At 39.7% G+C, this 23,751-nt stretch overlaps 1 long non-coding RNA gene and 1 pseudogene across 1 annotated transcript in view; both read right to left on the reverse strand.

Moving 5' to 3' along the window:
- The window catches only part of LOC148147650 (uncharacterized), a 206,482-nt gene that overhangs the window by 112,586 nt on the left and 70,145 nt on the right, over positions 1–23,751 (reverse strand). The window lies entirely within an intron of this gene.
- Positions 8,359–8,479, reverse strand: LOC122560359 (U6atac minor spliceosomal RNA; annotated as a pseudogene).

Below are 23,751 nucleotides of genomic sequence, written 5' to 3' on the forward strand. Positions count from 1 at the left end.
GTATGTCCTAGAAAATAGTCAAGTACCATCATTTTTCCAAAATAGTCAATTGTCTGTGATAACCCTTACAAGAACCATGGGGAATCACGTATTTAATCTCCTCATGGAACTCATTGAGTATGAGTGCCCTTGGTAACAGGCAATGGACTTGCCCAGCTGGAACTCATCATCTGAGCCCTTTAGAGGTGTGTAATAACATCTGTGAACAAGTGATTAGAAAAATAGGTTAATTTTTTTTTTAAATTACTGGTTGTGAAATCTCTCCTGTTTGGCTTTTCTTCCCCACAGTTGAGATCTAGGCTGTAACACAAGACTCTTTCTCCAGCATGGATATGAGAGTTGTACCTCTTGAACTGTTGGGTTTTTAAATTAATTCTGGATCTATTCTTTAGTTTTGTGGAAAAGTTACAATTCCATGTTATTATTCTGTGTTATACTTCATTTCATTTCAACAGCAGGATAGAAGTGAAAAATATTTGCTTCAAAAGTGGACACTGCTTTTGGTTTGACTTCTGTGCTGCTTCTTTCAGTAGCTGACTCTCTCACAGCTCTGAGAATTCACTCAATATCAACTGCACCATTCCTGACATCATGATTCAAGTGATGTTCCACAGCTGCCACAGAGTACACTGTTACCACAGAAGTAAATGTCATATGAGTATGACAAGCCAGGCCAGTACACAATTTGACAAAACTGAGTTCTTCAGATTGTCCTCCATACCTTTGAAACAAAATCAACAAAAGACTGTTAAAAAATGACATAACTAAATAAACATATCCATCAGTTTCTAAAAAAAAAGAAAAAAAAATTCCTGTGTATTGATGGTGGGAAGTCATTCAGTTGCGTGGAAAAACAGAAAAGAATGTTAGAAAAAAATAAAAAGAAAGCATTCCTAAGTCCCACCTGCAACAGAAGTGTGTGATAGCATCTCTGAAGAAACTGATTGAAAAATTTAAAAAATACAAGGTAGACCCAATTTCTCACTTTTAGAGTTCACATTGCCCATAATGAGCTTTGTTTGTAAATTTTTAATTGATGATGGTGGCTACTTGCGGCTAGTTGTTTAAAAAATGTCACAGTGAGTTTGGGGGTGGGAAGGTCATCAGTTATATGTGATAAGACTTCTGGGTACAAAGCAAAGAAACAAAAATAAAGATGTTGACCTAAGGAAGGGATCTTGTTGCAAAATGGTAGTATTCCTACCTCTGAGCCAGGAGGCCTGGATTCTAGTCCCATCTGCTCCAAAGGTGTGTAATAACATCTTTGAACAGGTTAATTAGAAAATATCCATAAAACAGACCCATGGATGCATCTGAAAAACTGTCTGTCTCAAGTTGGGAGTAGCTTATATACGTCACGAGCAGTGGCTCTGTATTGATGTTCCACAAATAAATGATGTTCCTTTCCAGTCAGGCTTTCTGAGTTATTACAATAAAATAAGATCCCTGTGATGAATTAAGAAATAACTTACTGACAATTGTTATAAGTTACCTCAATGGTACTCACTAGCTTGTTTTAAGTACCATTAGGTTTCTTGGTTCCGTATTGGATTGGACAGCTTGTGAATTATAGTGAATTGGAATGAAATTACATCCATTTTTACCACATTTTTTCTTATTGTTAATACCACATTTAGAGCTAAAAGTTACATTCTGACATTGACGGAGGAGAAGTAAATATTGGATGGTATTATGCAATTCTGGACAAGGTGAGATAGGTGGCATGAAGGGCATTTAATGGGGTAAGCTGATGGTGTTGCTGACCCCTGTCACCTCTCCATCATCACCTGAATTAAGTTTTGGACAGGAAGGTACATTGCCAACCTTCTCATTTGGGTCCCTTGCTGAGATATTTGTATCATTGATAGTGACAGGTGAGGTGCCGGAAGACTGGAGGTTGCCTACCATAGTGCCATTATTTAAGAAAGTGGTAAGGAAAAGCCAGGGAACTATAAACCGGTGAACCTGATGTTGGTGGTGGGCAAATTGTTGGAGGGAATCCTGAGGGACAGGATTTACATATTTTTGGAAAGGCAAGGACTGATTAGGGATAGTCAGCATGGCTTTGCGTGTGGGAAATCATATCTCACGAATTTGATTGAATTTTTTGAAGAAGTAACAATGAGGATTGATGAGGACAGAGCGGTAGATGTGATCTATATGGACTTCAGTAAGCGTTCGACAAGGATCCTCATGGGAGACTGGTTAGCAAGGTTAGATCTCATGGAATACAGGGAGAACTAGCCATTTGGATACAGAACTGGCTCAAAGGTAGAAGACAGAGGGTGCTGGTTGAGGGTTGCTTTTCTGACTGGATCCTGTAACCAGTGGTGTGCCACAAAGTTTTGTGCTGGGTTCACTACTTTTTGTCATTTATATTAATGATTTGGATGTGAATATAGGAGGTATACTTAGTAAGTTTGCAGATGACACCAAAATTGAAGTGAAGAAGGTTATCTCAGAGTGCAGTGGAATCTTGATCAGATGAACCAATGGGCCAAGGAGTGGCAGATGGAGTTTAATTTAGGTAAATGTGAAGTGCTGCATTTTGGAAAGACAAATCAGGGCAAGACTTCTACACTTAATGGTAATGGGGTGTGTTGCTGAACAAAGAAACCTTGGAGTGCAGGTTCATAGTTCCTTGAAAGTAGAGTCGCAGGCAGGTAGGATAGTGAGCAAAGTGTTAGGTATGCTCTCCTTTATTGGTCAGAGCATTGAGTACAGGAGTTGGGAGGTCATATTACGCTGTAGAGGACATTGGTTAGGCCACTTTTGGAATACTGCGTGCAATTCTGGTCTCCCACCTTTCAGAAAGATGTTTTGAAACATGAAAGGGTTCAGAAAAGACTTACACGTTGTTGCCAGGGTTGGAGGATTTGAGCTATAGGGAGAGGCTGAATAGGTTGCGGCTGTTTTCCCTGGAGTGTCAGAGGCTGAGGGATGACCTTATCACAGTTTATAAAATCATGAGGGGCATGGTTAGGATAAATAGACAAGGTCTTTTCCCTGTGATGGGGGAGTCTAGAACTCGAGGGCACAGGTTTATGGTGAGAGGGGAAAGATATAAAAGGGACCGAAGAGGCAATTGTTTCATACAGAGGGTGGTGAGTCTATGGAATGAGCTGTCAGAGGAAGTGCTGGAGTCTGGTACGATTACAGCATTTAAAAGGCATCTGGATGTGTATATGTGTAGGAAGGGTTTAGAGGGATACGGGCCAAGTGCTGGCAAATGGGATTAGATTAGGTTAGGATATTTGGTTGGCATGGATGATTTGGACTAAAGAGTCTGTTTCCATGCTGTACATCTCTATTACACTAGTTGAGGCAGAGGGCAAATAAGGATCGCTTAAAGACCTCAGCTCACCACTGCTGGGCATAACCCAACTGCAAACAAACCTGCTGACAAGCATCCCTTCCAGTGGCAAAAAAAATTTGAGCTGCTTGATGGCTGTCAGGATAGGTGACAGAACTGGGGGTAAAGGGCATTCAATGTCAGGTTGAGGACAGGGAGGTGGCTGCTGAAAACCACTGCTGAAATGTATTTTGTAGCTCTCTATGTTCTGCTTGCAGAACTTCATCCTTCTTTTTAGTGATGGAATTGGTTCCAACATAGACTGTGCTCTCTGGGGGTTCACCACCTGCACCCCACCCCCCCTCTATGGTCCTCCCCTCAGACACATCCTTGTCCCTGGCACCAGGGAGGCAGCATTGCATCCTTATATCTTGTCTGCGGTCCAGGTACGTCTATCTGATTCTCTTATGAGGACCTTCCTAACCTTGAACTGTCATTGAATGCCTTTGTTCCCAGCTCTCTCCCCAGGCCCTGACAACCAAAGGGTAGGTTATTCTCTTTTTGCCACTGGAAGGGATGCTCTGGCTTGAGAGGTCATGTAAACAGGAGTGATTAAGAGTCCTTTGGCATTGTGATTAAGATTTCTTTGATACTGGAATTAATTTTAGGAAAGATAGGACATGTACAAGCCCAATGGGTTGCACCCCAAGGAGACCAAGACCAATATCCTCACAGGGGCATTTTCTAGAACAGTGGGTTTAAACTAGGGTGACAGTGAGAAAGAAAGGGAAACAAACTTTAAAATTAAAGATAGAAAAGAGGAAGGCAAAATTCAAAGGTAGAGGAAACAAGAACTCATGGAAAATAGGGCCAAAAGTGGGTGAAAATGTTTTTAAAATGGTCAAATCTAAAGGTAACTATAGGCAATAGACAATAGACAATAGGTGCAGGAGTAGGCCATTCTGCCCTTCGAGTCTGCACCACCATTCAATATGATCATGGCTGATCATCCTTAATCAGTACCCTGTTCCTGCCTTATCTCCATGACCCTTGATTCCACTATCCTTGAGAGCTCTATCCAACTCTTTCTTAAATGAATCCAGAGACTGGGCCTCCATTGCCCTCTGGGGCAGAGCATTCCACACAGCCACCACTCTCTGGGTGAAGAAGTTTCTCCTCAAAACTCTGTCCTAAATGGTCTACCCTGTATTTTTAAGCTGTGGCCTCTGGCTTGGCACTCACCCATCAGCGGAAACATGTTTCCTGCTTCCAGAGTGTCCAATCCTTTAATAATCTTATATGTCTCAATCAGATCCCCTCTCAGTCTTCTAAACTCAAGGGTATACAAGCCCAGTCGCTCCAGTCTTTCAGCATAAGGTAGTCCCACCATTCCAGGAATTGACCTCGTGAATCTACGCTGCACTCCCTCAATAGCCAGAAAGTCTTTCCTCAAATTTGGAGACCAGAACTGCACACAATACTCCAGGTGTTGTCTCACCAGGGCCCTGTACAGCTGCAGAAGAACCTCTTTGCTTCTATACTCAATCCCTCTAGTTATGAAGGCCAGCATACTATTAGCCTTCTTCACTACCTGCTGTACCTGCATGCTTACCTTCATTGACTGGTGTACAAGAACACCAGATCTCTTTGTACTGCCCCTTTACCTAAATTGATTCAATTTAAATAGTAATCTGCCTTCCTGTTCTTGCCACTAAAGTGGATAACCATACATCTATCCACATTAAACTGCATCTGACCACTCACCTAACCTGTCCAGGTCACCCTGTACTGTACTGTATCAAAGTGTGTGGAGCATTGACAATAAGATGGGTGAATTGATTGTAAAAAGCATTGTCAATAAGTGTGAAATCAAATTATGGACGTAAGGTTCAGGATGACCAAGTGTCCAAATTGAATACCCAAAGGTATTCAATATGAAGTTTAGATTAGCTACAATAGAAAGCGTATTTTCATTAAAAGGCATGAAGTATTTGAGTATTTGAGGAACAAATGAATGCATTGCAACAATTATGTATTCCATTCTGGTGCAAAGGTACAATGGAAAAAATGGTTCAACCATGGCTAATAAAATAAATTAAGGATAAGGTTAGAGTTAAAGAAGAGTCATTTGTGAAAAAAGTAGCAAGCCTGAAGATTGACAACAGTTTATAATTCAACAAAGGGGATGGGAGATTCATTATCAGGGAAAAATAGACTATAAGAATAAACTTACAAGGAATATAAGAGTGGACTAAGATCTTCTGTAAGTAAGTAAAAACATAGTGAAGACAGATGTAGGCCCCATAGTGTCTGAATTGAAATACAAAACAAAGAAATCACAGACCAATAAACATTTACTTTAGTTCTGTCTTCACAGAGGAAGACACACATAACTTTCCAAAAATGCCAGATGTGCAAGGGTTTATAGAGAATGAGGATTTGAAGAAAATTAGCATGAGTTCAAACAAAGTGCTGCAAAAAGTAATGGGACTGAAAGCTAATATATTCCCAGGACCTGATAATCTATGCCCCAGGATAACAAAAGAGGTGGCCATGGAGCTGGTTAATGAGTTGGTTGTCATCTTCCAAAATTCTGGAACATTCTCAGCAGATTTTAGGGTGATGAATGTAATCTCACTATTTAAGAAAGGAGGGAGGGAGGGAGAAAACAGGGAACTGGTTGGCCTAACATCAGTAGGAGGTAAAAACTGAAGTCTATTATTCAGTATAAGATAATAGGTTACTTTGAACATATGGACAGGATCAGACAAGGCCAATATAGATTTATGAAATAAAATCATGTTGATATACCTATTGGAGCTATTTGAGGCTATAACTCATAAAATTAATAAGAGAGATAAGAATGAAGGTAGTGCACTTGGATTTTCAAAATACTTTTGATAAAGTCCCACATAAGAGGTTAGTGTGCAAGATTAAAACATTTGTGATTGGAAGTAGTATACTGGCATGCGTTGAGAATCGCTTAGCTAACAGGAAACAGATTGTAGGAATAGTTGAGTGAAAGGCCGTGACTAGTGGGATACCACAGTGATCAGTGCTTGAATCCTAACTATTCAGAGTATTTGCCAATGATTTAGATGAGGGGATTATAGGCAATATTTCCAAATCTGCTGATGACAAATTTGTTGACCAAATGTAGAGGGTTCAAGGTAATTTGGATAAGGTGGGTGAATGGGCAAATACACGACAGATGCACCACAATGTGGACAAGTGTGAAGTTATCAATTTTGGTAGAAAAAAATAGGATAGCAGAACTTTATTTAAACAGTATAGATCGAGAAGTGTTAAGGTATAAAGAGGTCTCGGTGGCTTTGCACACCATTCACTGAGAACATGCATGCAGGTGCAGCAAGCAGTAAGGTAGGCAAACAGTATGGTGTCTTTCATTACAAGGGGATTTAAATATAGGAACAAGGGTGTCTTATTACAGCTGTTCATGGCCTGAATAAGACAACATTTGGAGCATTGTGTGCATTCAGTTTTGATGTACTTATCTAAGAAAAGACATATTTGCCATAGAGAGAGTTCAACAAATGCTTACCATACTGATTCCTGGAAAGGCAGGTTTGTAATATGAGGAGAGGTTGGGTTGACTAAGCCTTTATTAGTTAATTGATTTAAGTCTAACAAAAGCAAGAGGTATGCTGTACTGGCCAGACATGAACAATGAAATCAAGGACCACATCAGTCAGTGCAGTGCTTGCAATAAGTACAAAGCTAAACAAGCTAGAAAATCTCTGATGATGCAAGATATCCCAGACTGATCATGGATAAATCTAGGAGAAGACTGCATCATTCTCACAGGAACTGATTATTTTGTCTCTGTTGAGCAGTATTCTAATTAGTATTACTATTCTGGCTAATCAGATCAGCCATCATCATAATGCAAGGGCATTAGAGAACAATTCCTGCTCCTAATTCATATGTTCATAAGATGAACTTTTGTTGCATGTCTAAAGATGCAGTCAGACCACCTGAGTAATTTTTCTGCAGTTTTATTCCATGTCTGTTCGCCAAATGAGTGTTTTAAAATGTGAACTAAACTTTCATAAGTAGATCGTAGTGCAGAAAAGCCTATGAAAATGAATGTAATGTTGGACCAATGACTTCCTCTGACCCTTTCATCATATACCACGCAATCAAGCTCAACTTGTAATTGTTGCTGTACTTTTACACTTAGACGTAATGTCTCATTTCCTTCTTGCAAATATTTTGCTTGGCTCAAATTGGTTACTGGAAAGAAAAGTTTGAAACATGCATCGATGCCAACCACCTTGGAATCAAAGCAGTAAAACACTTTGCTTTGTGAGGGTAAACACAAAGTGGAAGTATCTTTACCATAAGTGAAACCGTAATGTTGCATTAATTGAAACCATAATCCCATGAGAATGGGACATGTGAAAATAGTAATTTTTATTAGCAGGTGCTTTTAAATACTAACCATCTGATGGTCGAAAGGACAGAACCCTCTTCCCAATGCCAGGTCCTTCAATCAGGCACTGAGTGATACCTCATCAGGGAATTCCCACATCCACCCGAGGAACCCCCAAACAAATCAACACTGTTTTGTCAACATCCTGTGTGGTACTCCCTACCATTACCAGTGACAGTGAATATGATCCTTTAGTAGGGTTTAATAGCTTATTGAATGATTTCAGGACAGGAAATCCATGTCAGGCAGCATCCGAGGAGCAGGAAAATCGACTTTTCAGGCAAAAGCCCTTCATCAGGAAGATGCTAGCCCTTCCTGATGAAGGGCTTTTGCCTGAAACATTGCTTTTCCAGCACCACACTCTTGGCTCTAATCTCCAGCATCGGCAGTACTCACTGTCATCCAGGAAATCCATGTGCCAGTCTTCCCTCCGTAGACTTAACCAGGCAAAGGTGGGAAGTAGATCCTAGCCCCAGATTATCCTGCATGATTAAATAGCCCCTGCCTCCAAACCCACTATCATTAACTTCTGACCTTAGGTGCCAAAACCACAAATGGCCTCCAGCCCATGCATTTGTACCAGATGAAGTAGAAGAATGTTCAGGGCTAATGTACAAATTATTAATGTGCAATAAAGCTTGTGCCAACAACCATCTGTGTGTGATGTAAGTCCATTAATTTCCTTTCTATCATAATCAAAGAGAATGCTTACCTTCTCTTGTTTTACACAATACACAGTGGAACAAACAAAAAGCATCAAAATAATCATGTTACCATTTTATCATCAATTGAGTGAATGTGTCATTTTGACTAATTAAAAGGCACATAACTATTACTGCCTTTGTATAAATGTGATTAGGAATTTATTTTAGGAATTGAATGGCAACTTAAAGAAATACAATAAGCTCAGCGACAGGACAGTTTTAACAATAGGAAATGTTCGCTAGGCATGTATGGGAAATAACTAACAGGGAAAGAGAGCAAGAAAATGAACCAGTAAATATTGCTTTATAGATAACTTATAAACTCTGAACACAGTAAAGGGATTTCTCCACTAAAAATACATTTTTTGTAAGGTCAAGATATCCTTCAATAACAAATATATAACACCTTGCAATCAGACCATGTGACCAATATAGTCAGGACACAGTATCAGAATACTCACTAGAGCTGAATGTTAAAGGAATCTGACAGATACCAAGAGTGTGGGGTTTTATCTGTGCTGCCTCACAGCTCCGGAGACCAGGGTTCAATTCCAGTCTTGGGCGACTGTCTGTGTGGAGTTTGCACATTCTCCCCGTGCCTGTGTGGGTTTCCTCCAGTTGTTCCAGTTTCCTCCCACAGTCCAAAGATATGCAGGTTAGGTGAATTGGCCAGGCTAAATTGCCCACAGTATCCAGAGATGTGCAGGCTAGGTGGATTAGTCATGGGAAATGCAGGGTTACAGGGATGGGGTGGGTCTGGGTGGGATGCTCTTCGGAGGATTGGTGTAGATTCAATGGGCCAAATGACCTGCTTCTATACCATTTGGATTCTATAATACCCCTACTCACAGTAACCTTAGTGTTGCCTCACATTTCACGTGCTGCCCAACGAATAGAGTGAAGTCCATTCTGAACTCAAAGTGCAAAGCATGCAAATAGATACATTATAACCTTAGGTTATTCCATTCATGAAAATAATTTATAAAATTAGGGTATCAGTGCAGCAAAAACACCTTGCCAAACACATCTTGAAAGGTAGAAGTGCATGTTCCCTTCAGTGGTGAGATTTATATCACATTGCTTCAATGATGCTGATTTTTTAAAAATAGCTTTAATATATTTTTGTTTCATTTTTCTCTTTTGATGATTGATACTTTTTAGGAGTTGACGTAACTCCAATAATTTGGCATGTGTTTGTTCTCTTTGCATAAATGCAAGTAGATTACCTAAATGGGAAGGGCATCTTGGAGCAGCCTGAAAATGAGAACCAGGAGAGAGGAGAACCCATAGATAATTACCTGCAGCCAGATGACCAAGAGAGAGGTGGACTCTCAGACTGTCATCAGCACCTAAATGATCGGGAGAGAAATTTCAAATTTCCTAGCGCAGGAAAGGAGGAATTTACAGGCAATAGATAAAGAGCTGATTTGTGAGTAAAGGTAAAAAATTTCTGCTGTCTATTAATCTCCAGTTTTTAGTTAATAAAACAAGAATAAAACAAAAATCACGGCATGGTGGCACAGTGGTTAGCACTGCTGCCTTACAACGCCAGAGACCCGGGTTCAATTCCCGCCTCAGGCAACTGACTGTGTCTGCGTGGGTTTCCTCCGGGTGCTCCAGTTTCCTCCCACTGTCCAAAAATGTGCAGGTTAGGCGAATTGGCCATGCTAAATTGCCTGTAGTGTTAGGTGAATGGGGTAAATGTAGGGGAATGGGTCTGGTGGGTTGCGCTTCGGCAGGTCGGTGTGGACTTGTTGGGCCGAAGGGTCTGTTTCCACACCTTAAATAATCTAATCTAATAAAAGAAGAGAATTAAAGTAGGAGAAAGTTACAGTAGGTAAAGTAACTTTAAAGCATAAGTTAATCTATGGTAGGCATCTTGGCCAAGCATAGTGCCTATCCTGCAGCAAATTCAAAGTCATGGTCACTTCTCATGATGTAGACAAACCTGTATATAGGAAGTGTCATCAGCATCACAAGCTTTCAAAGCTTGGACAGTGGCTGTGGTGCAACAATGAGGCAGAGAACTATATTCAAGTCACCCCGCAAGGTCCCCCTAATTATTTTTTCTGCATGGATCCTGGAGGTCCAAGTGGCCGCACAAGTGGCAGATAATGAATGGGTGACCACCAGAAAGTCAAAGAGAAACAAACAGATAGTTCAGGGGATCCCAGAGATCCTGGTCACAAGCCCATTTTCTATTCTGGATATCTGGGAATGATAGTTCCATGAAAGAGTGCAGCTAGACTCAACCCAATGGGGGCCCATCCATACTAGAGGAGAGGACAAGGAATAGAAGGGCAGTGCTAATAGGGATTATTTAGTTAGGTGACCAAATAGGTGATTTGTGGCCATCAACATGACTTCAGGATGGTTTGTTGCTTTTCCAGTGCGACAGACAGGGATGTCACAGAATGGCTGCAGGACATTCTTCTGGGAAGAGCAAACAACCAGAGGTTCAAGTCCACATTGATACTAACAACATAGATAAGAAGAGAAATGCAGTTCGGCAATCAGAATTGAGGAAGCTAGGTAAACAAAAGAACAAGAAGGATATCTAAATTAATAATCTCTAGATTGCTCCTACTGTCACGTGCAAGTGAGTGCAGACCCAAGGGGATAAGACAGATATACACAGATATATAAACAGATATATGCTGGACAGATGTGGCAGGAGAGAGTGTTTTAGATTCCTGGGATACAGATGCTGGCCCTGGGGGAGATGGCATTTGTTCAAGCTAAACAAGTTGCAACAGAACCAGGGCTGAGTTCCTTGTGAAATGTTTGACTACAGCCATTTGGGAAGCTTTAAACTAACTGAGCGGGAGGGGAAATCAGGGGAGAATCTTAGAAAATAATACCGGGATGTATGGAATACTAGGAGAGTAGGTGGCACTGAAAGAGTGAAGACTAAGTTAGTTGGCAGGGTCAGAGTAAGGATGAAAGTGATCAACTAGAATTACACTGCATGAATGCAAATGCAGAGAGTATCGATAAAGAAATTAGGGAGTTACAGGAACAGATTGCCATGTGGGATTACATTGCTGTGATGACAGAGAACGACTAAAGAAAGGGCAGTTCTGGGTGTTAACCATTCCTTGTTACAAGGTTTTCAGAAAATATACATAAGGAGAAAGAAGGGGAGGAGGCATTTTTGGTTAAGCCAAGCTTTGCAAGACTGAGGAAAAAGGATGTTTCAGAGGGTTTAAAGGCAAAATTGATTTAACTAGTACGAATGAATAAACTGGGAGCAATTACATTGCTCAGTGTAATATTTAAAATGCCAGTTAGTGGGAAGAATATAATGGAGCAGATTTAAGGGAGCAAAGAAATTACAAAGAGGTCTACACACCAGAGTAATTAAAATAGAGGACTTTAATTACCTATATATCAACTGGCATAGTGATAATATGAGGGTCAGTGAGGGACAAGCAATCCTAGGTTGGGTTCATCAGAATTTCCTACAGTAGTATGTGACCAGTCCAACAGGAAACAACACACTTTTTAGACTGAGTTTTTTTGAATGAAGTGGGCTAAGTACATCAAGTAACTGTGGGGTGATATTTAAAGGACAATCATCATTGTAACAGAATGTTGAGGATGATGATAGAAAATGACAGTGGTCAATCAATTTGTGGACTGTGGACTTCCATGGGGCAAGAACAGAGTTAGATCAAATATAGAGGGACATGGTTGATAGGAGAAACAATATCTGATCAATGTTAAAAAAGAGATGGAAAAGCTCAACAGGTTTGGCAATATCTGTGAAGAGAAATCAGAGTTAATGTTTCCAGTCCAGTGACCCTTCCTCAGAACCGGACCTGAAACGTTAATTCTAATTTGCCTTCATAGATGCTGCCAGACCTGCTAAGTTTTTCCAGCAACTTCTGTTTTTGATTCTGATTTTTAACATCTGGAGTTCTTTTGATTTTTAAAAAGAAGATGGTTTGGTCATTGTCAAGGTTCTGTCTGTCAAAAAATAAAAGTAGGACAAAGAAATCCAGATCTCTCTGGACAACTCAGGAGATAAAAACTAAGGAGAAAGATTATGCTTATATCAGGTATTAGCTAGTAAATACAGTTATGAACCAAGCTGAATGTAGAAGGTTCAAAAGGGAGATGAGAAAGCAAATAAAGAAACAAACAGGGATTAGGAAAAAAGACTGGCAATTAACATACAGGGTCGTTCTGTTAAAACATGTTTAATTAATGCAAATTCACTGTAACATGATTGACAAATTGGGGCACTGTTTCTAAAGCACAAACTTTTAAAGCATGAGTTGGCTGTAACACTAAGTGCAGTTTCGAACCATACTAACCATCGAATTATCACCTGTAAAAGGAAATCACAAAGTCTTCTGCAAGCATATTATTAGGGAAAGGGTGGCAAAAAGGGACAGTAGGGCCAATTAGGGATCAAAAAAATTCATACTTAGAGGCAAGATGCATAGTTGAGGCATGGGGTGAATATTTTTTCATTTGTCTTTATGTAGGCTGTTATAGCAAAGGAAGAAACTCTGTCAATATAAGGGTTTAAAATTGATAAGGAGGAGGTACTAGATATGTTGTTTATACTTAAAGTTGATAAGAGGCTGGCACTGTGGCTCAGTGGTTATCATTGCTACCTCACAGTACCAGGGTCCCAGGTGCAATTCCAGCCTTGGGTGACCGTCTGTGTGGAGTTTGCACATTCTCCTCGTGTCTGCGTGGGTTTCCTCCGGGTGCTCTGATTTCCTCCCACAGTCCAAAGATGTGCAGGTCAGGTGGATTGGCTAAATTGCCTGTAGTATTAGGTGCATTAGTCAGAGGCAAACAGGACTGGGTGGGTTACTCTTTGGAGGGTCAGTGTAGACTTGTTGGGTGAAGGGCCTGTTTCCACACTATAGGGAATCTAATCTAAAGGAACTGGATAAGATGCATCCAAAGATATTGAAGAAAGTGAGAGAGTAAATTTCAGAAGCAATAATCTTTCAGTTTTTCCTGGATTTGGAGGAGGTTGGGGGGTGGTGTTGTTTAAAAAATAATGTAAAGACTGGCTCAGCAATAACAGACCACAGTTTAATTTCAGTGGTGAGGCAGCTTCTCAAAACAATTATTTAGGGTAGAATTATGATTACAGTGTACCTGGAAAAATGTAGATTGATTTTGAAGAGTCAGCATGGATTTGTTAAGGGAAAATCATGCTTACCTAACTTGCTGGAGTCTTTGAGGAGCTAACAAAGAGGGTTAATAAAGGAAATGTAATGTTAATGTAGTGTACATAGGCTTCCAGACATTTTAGATTTGTGTACTTTCATGAGAAGCCCTTGAACCTCCTTTCATGTGATCTATTCACATGTTCTCGCAGAGTTCACTGAATTGTGATAAGAACTGAATTTAAGCTGATGTTTCTCTAAATAAATCACATGCATTAATTAGCCCTATGGTTCTTGCTATGAGAGATCAGCTGACTCAACACTGAATCAAGTCTGGAAGCTTTTCAATACAACATAATACTTCCTCATGTGATAGTTATCACACGTAAACCACTTAAGTAGTTTGTTGCACTTTTCTACTGGGTGACACAACTTAAAACTATTAAATAGCATCCAGATTCTTTAAGTTGGAATGCGTTCTAGATTTTATCTGCCCTACACTCTCTGACTTCATTCTTGAATGGCTTAATTTAATTTTGAAGATTTAATTATTTAAGGAAAAGAATGTAAATAAGCTCTCCCTAATGTTATGTAAGGTCTCATGGTCAGTATTTTGGTTATTAAGATTGTGATTTTCCAATTTGTTATGGTTCCAGATGTGCTATCACAACTGTTAAATTCCTCAGATGAGGAAGATGTGTTGGCTCCTCCCTATATTCACCTGTCCCCTCCCTACATTCACCTGTCCCCTCATTTGACTACAACAAGTTTAATTTGAAAAGATCCCTTCCCTGAGGACACGTTTTTCCCAGACACAAATGAATTTTTTTTTAAAGGAGAAAAGCACACCAGGCTCTCTCAAACTAACAAAAATCAGTTTTTTACTTACTAAGTGTCAGAAGACTTAATTATGCAACAGGTATGACTCTATGACTCTATGAGGTGTATATGCAGATTAGAAATAAGAGGTGAGTGCAAAAATATAAAAGTTTAAAAAATGACGTGGCTCAGTCCTTGAACTATTTGCGTAGAGTGGATGGTTAAATGGCAACTGCACTGGAGTATATCAACAGAGCTGAGATTGGCAATGGAATAGAGAATATGAGAATATGAGTTTTGTCGGCTGAGGGAAATCTTGATTCTCTTTTTAAATGGTTTGCAGTACTTGAAGTAAAAATACTTCTTTACCTGAAACAGAGGGGTTTAGGAGGTGGTTAGTTGCTTGTTCACGGCACACTCCGAACACTGCACCCAACACAACCTTCAAAGTCCCATCCCAATACCCCACAAACGTGACACCTTCGCAAGACCAGATAGTACACAACAGGCAAAAAGACCTGCTCAAGGGAGAAGCACAACTGCTTCTATGACAAGGCATTGTTGACAATAATGAAATGTGGAATAGCAAACACTGTGTCTAGTGTGTTAATTATTTATTTTTGTTGTAGATATGGAGTAATTATGTTTGTTGGGTATTAGTAGAATTGTGATCTTCATATAAATGATTTGAAAGGATTGGGTGAAGATGGTGAACCTGTTGACTGAGAGAAGATGGCAACCAGTGCTCTGAAGTCCAATGGTGAGTACATTTCTCCAAAGCAGTCTTCAATTAGATGGCAATGAACATTCCTTGGACTACCACCCCTAAATAGATGCCCACTCGCCCCAAACACATTGCATCCACCCACCCTCAAATACACCCCCACAACCTCCACCCAAGTATACATTTCAATCTGAAACCTTCTGTATTGATTCTGGACTCCCTTGACGACTTCTTCATCCACCTGTTGTGGCTGTTGAGCCTGACTTCCCCCTCCTCCCCACAAGATTTTGCTCAATGTTTTGTCACGTGTTTGGGATCTAGCACTATTTGATTTCCCTTTGAATACAGGGAACTTCCTGTGAGATTTTTTTATTTATAGCTTAGTATTCTTTTAAATTAGTTTATTTGGATATGTTGTGGGACTCCTCCATTTTTATTGTTGTCCTGGAATGGGACTTAAACTCAGAACTCTGGCCCAGAGGAATGGGCACAAGATCTCACTACAGGTTAGGATACACACACATATTCTCCCAAAACCCTGCTGGAGCTTCGGGTCTCAAGTTCACTCTGCATCATCACATGACACTGACATTACCATGACATCATCTATATCAGCACCATTATACATCTGGTTGGTGTCTCTTTACTTGACAATGGAAAAGACCAGTCTCTTGTGTTTTCCTTGCTTATAGAAAAACTAACAGATTGCATCACCTGCCCCTTTTCTGAAGTAATTCAATTTGTTAGACAGGATAGAGCATGGCAAAATATACTAAGAGGCACAATTCTAAACAATGTACAAGAACAGAGGGATCTGGCTGATCATGTGCTTGCATCTTTGAAGACAGAAGGGCATAATGAGAGAATAGTTAGCAAGTATATGTTATCTTGAGCTTTGTAAATACGGGTATAAAAGCAGGGAAGGTATGCGTATCATTTAAAGAGCTCTGATTAAACCATGTGTGTGATTTCTAATTATGATGTATTAGTCTCTGAGAGGATGCAGGGGAGATTTATCAGAATAGTTATAAGAATGAGGGTTTTAGCGACAAAGTTTGTTTGGAGAAGTTGGGGTTGTTCCCCTTGGACTATAGGAGACTGAAAGAACATTTGACAGGGTTAAACATGACTATGACAGGTTTTGATAAGATAGCCAAAGACAATCATTAGCTGATGGCACAAGGACGAAAAGACATAGATTTCAGACATTGTGCAAGAAATGTGGACAGATATGAGGGGGATCCTTTACTGCTGGAAATAAAAATGCCCTGTATTTACAGTCAGTGGGGCAGGGGTGTGACACTAGATTTCAGAAGGAAATTGGATAGGCACTTGAGAAACACAAACCTTAGACACTATGAAGTTCGGACAAGGGGATGGACTGACAGAATTTCTCCACTGAAAATTTGCATGGTCTCAATATGTCAAGTGGCCTCCTTCTGTTCTGTCAGTAGCTTCAGTGAAAATGCTAATGTACAGTCTACATCATTAAAAGACCGCAGTTGTGTTTTACAAACAGGAACAGAAATTGCTGGAAAAGCTATGCAAGTCTGGCAGCATCTGTGGAGAGAAATCAGAGCTAACATTTTGGTTTCAAACTGCTTTTGAAGATGGGTCACGAAACCTGAAAAATTAACACTGATTTCTCTCCACAGGTGCTGTCAGACCTGCAGAGCCTTTCCAGCAATTTCCAACATTTGCAGTTCTTTCAATTTTTATTCAACTGTATTTTAATTGAGGATGGAGCAGGGAATTCTCTGGTTTTCTCATCAGACTGATGAAAGTCATGAAGAGGTCCACTAGGAACTCAACCCTTTACTGTCATTTCTGATTTTAAACTGCATGGAGCAGAAAATGGATCATAAGACAGCCAACAAGAGGAGAGGCCTGAAGGATTAAACTAATCAAGATCCCATTATGGTAGTTCTATGCTTAATTTAGTCTTCCTTTTCATTATTGGGCTGAAGTGTATGTGTAACAGGTCAGAAGCCAGAATAGGTTGAATCAGAGAAGTGTGAAATTTTCCTTTGTAAACTCACGAGCATTAGTGTACTCCTCTAAATGCTATTTAAAAAGCAGCAGCCTCTGCTTCCCAGGACATCTCCCCAGTTCTTCCCATGAAATCTTTTTGAAATATTTGCAGCATTTTTCTTTAAGTCAGCAGACCAGCAATATTTAAATGTGGCCAGGAATTCAACTAGTTCAGATATAAAACTTAGGCCACCACACACTTTTCACATGGACCTCTGTCCCCCTAACCCTAACCTATGCAAAACCAGCCAGGATTAAAATAGAGGAAAGGTTAAATGTTAAATGTTAAATGTTAAATCTAATTTCTCTTTACAGATGCTGCCAGACCTGCTGAGTTTTTACAGCAGCTTCTATTTTTGTTTCTGATCTACAGCATACGCAGTTCTTTTGGTTTCTATTTGGCATCAAAATAGATGCCATGGCATAGGTGTTGGAGAGAGTCACAATGGTTTCACAGTGTGTAATCTGCAGACTGAACCTAATTTAAGATGCACCGCAAAATGGAGGTGGTGAGGAGTGATGTGAGTGGGTGTTAGGAGTAGAGAAGAGCAATTCATATTATACCAAAGCCATTAAAATACCTTTTTACACATTATACACAGATTGAAATGATTTATGAGATAAGAAACTGAAAGGTTTCTTTTGCCTAGCACATTTTCTAAGTACAGATTAATGCATTGAAAATATAGTCAGGAAATATGAATTAGTGAATAAAAATGGACTAAAATGCTTGGAGGTACAAAGTAGCAAAAGTCTTTCCTCATAGTTATTTTCATCACTTGTTTGGATATGTTATGACACAGGTCTAGCACAGGTGGGACTTGGAGCCAGACTTTCAAGTTCAGAGGCAGGGACACTACTGCTGTACCACAAAAGCACTTTGGTCTTTCCTTGGTAAGATTAGCTTCATATCAAATTGTAAGTATTGCTTTATGCCTATTTTAACAATGGAATAGGAAATAAATTACTGGAGTTTTTGTTGGCATTACTTTGAGAAATTCTGAAATGAGGAAGATGAACTAACCATAATATACTGGAAAGCATCTGTACACAAAGCAAAACTAGCACTTTTTCATCTTGTTACTGGCAGTTGTCTATAATTATACTGTAATTTTCAGGATGCAACTTCCTATTTTTGCTTTTATTCTTAATAGCGAACTCATCATTGTTTCAGTTTTAATGTGAAAAATAAAACATCATGTTTGAAACACATTTGATTGCACATGCATTGAATAGAATGTGGTCAATTTTCAATTGCAAGAGATTTTTTAAAAATCTTTTTTGCCTAACACATGAACAGTTTCCCAATTTCTTCAGCGACATTTCATTGCAGCCAAGTTGACATTTTAGAGATTGAAGATGACTTTGTATCTCTTTGGTCTTGCTGCCTTATGCAAGTATTAAAGCTTCAGACTACACAAATAGGTTATATGCTGAAATGAGCAACACACAACTTATTAGAACTAAAGGCAACAGCCATTGACTTAATAGACTTAAGGTACCTACAACCGCCTCATTAATTTTAATATACTAAAGTGTCATTTGTAAGGCTCAGCTCCTACCAGGAATCCTCATTAAATCTGGTTCACAGAATGACCTTAAATTTTTAGGATGCTATTTTCAGCTCACACCCCCATCTAACAACTTCCCATATTGGGCCATGTTACAACTCCCCATACTGGGAATAATAGAAAGAATGCAGAAACAGGTTATACCGAATATGTTCACCTAAAATTTTAGAATGCATTAAGACTCTCCTCATACAATAGAATGGAACTATAAATGTATTAAGGATTCATACATGATTGTCTCACGGTTCATTTTTATGATTATTGGAAGGTACTGCAATCAGTTTCCTGCATTCAATCAGAACAATTCTTCCATTTGATTCCCTTTTCTCCATTAAAAGTTCTCACTATGGTAGCCATCATTGGATCAAAACACAGACACACATTATGAGTGAAACTGGCTTGCAAAAATAGAGGAGATAAATGATTCAAAAAGTAAGATATTGTCTTACAAGGCAGTACAAGGCAAACCAAAAGATGAGGTTTCAACCTGGTGAAGCGACAACACAGGATTACTTGCATCCCAAACAGAATAAGCAGCAAGTGATAGAGCTAGCTTGGATCATACTTTGCTCAAAGGCATTTGTGGTTATAATCTTTGGATATCAATCATATCTCAGCTTCAAAACATCTCTACAAGAGTTCCTCAGGGTAGTGTCCTAAACCCAACTTCTTCAGTTGCTTCATCAGTGACCTTCCGTCCAACAGAAGGTCAGAAATGGGGATGTTCGCTAATCATGACACAATGTTCAACACCTTGGCTAACTACTCAGATACTGAAGTATTCCATGAACAAATTCAATAAGACTTGGACAAAACCCAAACTTGGGCTGACAAGTGGCAACTAACATTTGTGCCACACAAATGCCAGACAATGACTATCAAGGGGACAAAGGAGAATCTGCTCATTACCCGTTGACATTCAATGGTGTTACCATAATTGAATCCCCATTATGACCATTATGGAGTTTAGCATTGACCAGAAAGTGAGCTAGATTATCCATATAAATACTGCAGTTAGAAATTCTGCAGCAAATAACTCACCTCCTGACTCCCCAAAGCTTGTCCAGCATTTACAAGGCATAAGTCAGAAATGTGGTGGAACAGTCCTCACCCACCTGGAAGAATGCAACATCAACAACAGATAAGAAGCTTGACACTATTTAGAGTAAAGCAGCCTACCTGGTTGGCAACAAATCTGCAAACATTCACTCTGTAGCAGTGTGTACCACAAGATGTACTGCCAAAATTCACCAAGGCTGCTTAGGCAGTATCTTTTAAACCTGTGACCATTTCCATCTAGAAGGACAAGGACATCAGATACATGGGAAGGCCACCTCCTGCAAATTGTCCTTCAAGCCACTTACTGTCTTGACTTGGAAATATATTGCCATTCCTTCATTGCTGCTGGGTAGAAATCCTGTAACTCTCCCTAATGGCATTGTGGACTTACACCAAATGGACTACAATAGTTCAAGAACACAGCTCACCATCACCTTCTCAAGGGCAATTTGGGATAGACAATAACTGCTAGCCAAGTCACGATATCCACAACTCATGAATGAATAAGAAGAAAGAATAACAGAATTTACCAAAAAATAAGAAACAAAACATACAATAAACACATCCATTTGTCAGGAGCATTGAAATCATTGGAAAATTGATAGAAGAGTATGAAACAATTAATTTAAGTTTTCCCATACTTTAATGAATGAGGAGCATCACAGGTTCAACAAATGATGACGAACATTCTTTATTTTTTTCAAGCGTTGTTAGCATTGTCAGCAGGGCCAACCTAGGTTGCCCATCCCTAATTGGCTTGAAAGGCCATCCTAAAGAACATTAGTGAACCAAATGGGTTTTTACAATTGATGATAGTTGCCTTGGATACTAGATTGAAACTAGCTTTATATTTCAAACATATTAACTCCATATAAATTAGACCAGCTGCCTTGGTGAACTTTGAACCTGTGACTGTACAGCATTAGCCTGAGTTTCTGGATTACTAGTCCAATGATACCATTGCCAATAGAATTGGTGCACACTAGCTGATAAAGTTTTCAAGAGCTGACACTTCTGAGGAGTGAAAGTAGAGTCCAAAGTACATTGAATTCATGTGTATTAATGCAGACTGAGTTTTATTATAATATACACTCTTTAACTTTTATTCTAACAATAATTAACAAATGATTATGATGTAATATGATACAATGATAACATTATAGAATATTTGAATGTGGAATGCCAGGTGGCTAATGAAGAAATTAGAGTTTGAAAAAGGATACAGAAAGCCATGGAGAAAGTCGAGAACAGTGATTACCATCAAGTAACTTAGAAGGAAATCAGTAAAGACTGAACTGGTAGAAATGAACCTCCATGTTAAAGTAAATAAAACAAGTCAATATCTCATTCACCCCCAGTTTTCCTGCTTTATCCTACTCGGAAGGAGATAGAACCAGCAGAAGCTAGATCTATCAACATCCTTCAGGTAGTTCTGCAATTGTCTAACTATAATGTGACTTTTAATGTATAGAATTCAGGATCTTTGACTTGTTTCAGATTTCAGTCTGACAAGATGATGTACTGACCAAACAGAATTTAAGTGAATTTCATTATTCAAATTCAGTCTTGTGGTAATAGTTGCAATTTCAGGTGAATTTGTTTTCAGTAATGTTTCTATCACATCAAAATGAATTAAACATAGAAATGAGAGAATTCTTCACATTCAGTCCCTTATGTTAGAGCACCACCACTGGCAGCAATAGCTGAATGCCAGGGAAATGTCAGTTTAACATTGCATCCTATAAATACTGAAACTACAGTAGAATGGTCAGCTTTTCCTAAACATAAGGAAGGTGTTTCAAATTTAAGTTAATAATTCAGGTCTGTGATATCTAAAATATTATCTCTGTGTTTTCTCTCCATGAACCTCTGTCACCTGCTAGGTATTTTCATCATTATCTTTTATTTAATCAGATTTGAAGCATCTACAATATATTGATTTCTTCTCATATCTAAATGAAATCATTTATTGTATCCCTAATTTGAGAGTATGGACGTTTTAACAAAAATTATCTAATGCCTGAATGAGATCATCAGTTTTGATGATATAGCACCTCTATGCTCCTGGTGCGTTACATTTTTGAAGAGATAATCAGATATCATTTTGATCATCCTGTTACTCTTCCCTAATTTGTATTAATTGGCATGTCACATTTGATATGTGGGAGGCTTTCAAAGATAGGTTGAAGATAGTGCAGGGCAAAAGTGAGGACTGCAGATGCTGGAAACCAGAGTCTAGGTTAGAGTGGTGCTGGAAAAGCACAGCAGGTCAGGCAGTATCCGAGGAGCAAGAAAATCGATGTTTCGGGCAAAAGTCCTTCATCAGGAATGGAGGCAGGGAGCTTCCAGGGTGGAAAGATAAATGGGGTGGGGGGGCGCTGGGGGGGGGGGCTGGGGAGAAGGTAGCAAAGAGTACAATGGGTGGATAGAGATGGGGATGAAGGTGATAGGTCAGAGGGGAGGGTGGAGTGGGTAGGCGGGAAGGGAGATTGGCAGGTAGGACAAGTCATGGGGACGGTGCTGATCTGGAAATTAGGAACTGGGGTGAGGTGGGGGAAGGGGAAATGAGGAAACTGGTGAAGTCTACATTGATGCCCTGGGGTTGAAATGTTCCAAGGTGGGAGATGAGGCATTCATAGTTCAGATAGTGCAGGATAGGCATGTCCCTTTGAAAACAAGGGATAGAAAAGGCAAGATTTGTGAACTGTGGATGACAGGAGAAATTGTGCGACTAGCCAAGAGGAAAAGGGAAGCGTACAGGCAGCTAAGAACAGACAGGCCTTGAAGGAATATTGGGAGAGTGGGACCAATCTTAAACGAGGAATCAAGTGGGCTAAAAGGGGTCATGAAGTATTTTTAAGGATTAAGAAGAATCCCAAGGCCTTTTATTTTTATATAAGAAGAAAGAGGGTAACTAGAGAAAGAGTTGATCCACTAAAGGATAAGGAAAGAAGGTTGTGTGTTAAACCTGAGAAAATGTGTGAAATTCTCAATGATTACTTTGCATCAGTGTTCACTGAGGAACGGGAGGTGATGAATACTGAGTTTAGAGATACAAGTTTGTTTACTCTAGATCGTGTTGACATAAGGAGGGAAGATGTGTTGGGAAGGCTAAAGGAATTAAGGTGGACAAATCCCCAGGGCTGGATGGGATCTATCCCAGGTTGCTGAGGGAGGCGAGAGAGGAAACAGCTTGAGCCCTGACAGATATCTTTGCTGCGTCCTTAAACACAGATTAGGTGCCGGAGGACTGGAGGGTTGCTCATGTTGTCTCCCTGTACAAAAAGGGTAGTAGGGATATTCCAGGTAACTACAGATCAATGAGTCTGAGGTCAGTGGTGGGAAAGTTGCTGGAGAAGGTACTGAGGGATAAAATCTATTTATATTTGGAAAAGAATGGGCTTATCAGTGATAGGCAGCATGGTTTTGTGTGGGGGAGATCGTGCCTTACCAACTTAATAGAGTTCTATGAGGAAATGACCAAGTTCATTGAGGAAGGAACGGTTATAGATGTCATATACATGGACTTTAGTATGGCGTTTGATAAGGTTCCCCATGGTAAACTAATGGAGAAAGTGAAGTCATATGGTGTGCAGGTTCCAGCTAGGTGAATAAACAACTGGGTGAGCAACAGGAAACAGAGAGTAGTAGTTGAAGAGAGTTTGTCGAAAAGGTGATAGGTGACCAGTGGTGTACCACAGGGATCAGTGTTGGGACCACTATTGTTTGTGATATACATAAATGATCTGGAAGAGGACATTGTTGGTCTGATCAGTAAGTTTGCAGACAACATGAAGATTGGTGGAGTAGCAGAAAGTGTAGTGGAATGTCAAAGAATACAGGAGTATATAGATAGACTGGAGAGTTGGGTAGAGAAGTGGCAGATGGTGTTCAATCCAAGCAAATGCGAGGTGATGCATTTTGGCAAGTCTAATTCTAGAGCGAACTATACTGTAATCGGAA

This window comes from Chiloscyllium plagiosum, unplaced genomic scaffold (assembly GCF_037043375.1).
Source record: "Chiloscyllium plagiosum isolate Xiang-an unplaced genomic scaffold, Cpla_swu_hap1 HiC_scaffold_15, whole genome shotgun sequence".
Taxonomy (NCBI): Eukaryota; Metazoa; Chordata; class Chondrichthyes; order Orectolobiformes; family Hemiscylliidae; genus Chiloscyllium; species Chiloscyllium plagiosum.